Below are 1,642 nucleotides of genomic sequence, written 5' to 3' on the forward strand. Positions count from 1 at the left end.
GTGTGCAGAGAAAACGCCTCCTCTGTGAAGCGCTCGTGTGCAATAACTCAATTCGCCGTTGCGTTCCTTCTAAATAACGTGATTTAAAAACATATTTGCAACAGGTAAGTCGACAACTTTGTCCACTCTGTGCATAACATATTTTAGTTTTGGGAACAGAACTGTATTAAGATCAGATGTTTCATCGATTAGAACATTTGCAGAATATCGGCCAAAATCCATCTCCTTCCATCTTCTCCCACTGCCGGCCAGTGGGCTTCCTCTCACTACCATATTTGGTAGTGAGTGGAAACGCCAACCGGATGCTTCACAATTATACATCCAGTGAAATATCTGTCTCATTGTTCTATCTGTGGCTGCACTGTGGTAGTGGGGGAACAGGAAGTTCCGGGAAGGCACGCACCATTCCTCATTATAAAGAAAGCTAATTTTTAGTTTATATAATGCTTTTCCGAGCTAATTCCATCCAACAGTTGCCAACCATTATTGAGTGTCACTCCTCGCCACATATAGGATCACCCTATATGGTATCGTGTTGCACCCTAGTCAGGATATTCCATCACGTACTCCTTCTAAGATTAGCACCAGTGGCCCCCCAGCTATCTTGGCCCGCATACCTTCTGGCACCCAACAGTGACATGGAATGTATGTCATCCTCCAAATCCTTATGCAGCTCTCAATATTCCAAACATTAACTAATACTTTATAAAATATGTAATATCAGTATGTAATAGCACGTTTAAACGTTCTAATATCGAAAGAACATGTCATACAATGCTAGGTAACAAATCCATTAAGGTATTATCACGTTTGGTGTGTTATTTTTATGTCAAACTGAGTAAACCTGGTAACTATTTTACAAGTCACATGGCTAGATACTTTGGGTTTGTCTGAATGGATGTACATCATTTCCTCAAGGTGATTTCATAAAGAATCCATTTATTTTAGATTTCCGAGTTTGTTTAGCATTTTTGGTTTTGTGTCAAATTAACGAGCTGGTAAAATGGCGCCACCCACTCAGTCAGCATCAACGGATTGCAGTGCAGCAGAGAGACTATTTCACGGTTGCACTACTGTTTTGAAGCTGAATGTAATGATTATCAGTTTTCTACATGTGTACTAATATTCAGACACATTCAGTTGTTTCTGTATTTATCGATAAATGTTACTATGGTGTGAACGGAAAATACAATTGGTTTTTGATTGAAGTAATACAGTGAAGACAAGGTTATTCAGGACAATAGTACATAGTGCTGCCTAAAACAAACAGTGACCTTGTACTAAATGGCTTTTGTCATTTATGCATTTACAGTACCAGTCAAAAGTTTGGACACACCTACTCATTCAAGGGTTTTTCTTAATTTTTTACTATTTTCTACATTGTAGAATAATAGTGAAGACATCAAAAATATGAAATAACACATATGAATCATGTAGTAACCATAAAGGTGTTAAACAAATCAAATAGATTTTAGATTTTAGATTCTTCAAAGTAGCCATCCTTTGCCTTGATGACAGCTTTATAGAATCTTTGTAATCTACAATGTAGAAAATAGTAAAAATAAAGAATTTGGGAAAATCTGCTATAGGTTAAGTTCCGGCACCTCAAATATCTAGCGCTTGAGCTCATGTTCCTCTTATA

The sequence above is a fragment of the Coregonus lavaretus genome, assembly GCF_964263955.1.
Source record: "Coregonus lavaretus genome assembly, contig: HAP1_SCAFFOLD_48, whole genome shotgun sequence".
NCBI lineage: Eukaryota > Metazoa > Chordata > Actinopteri > Salmoniformes > Salmonidae > Coregonus > Coregonus lavaretus.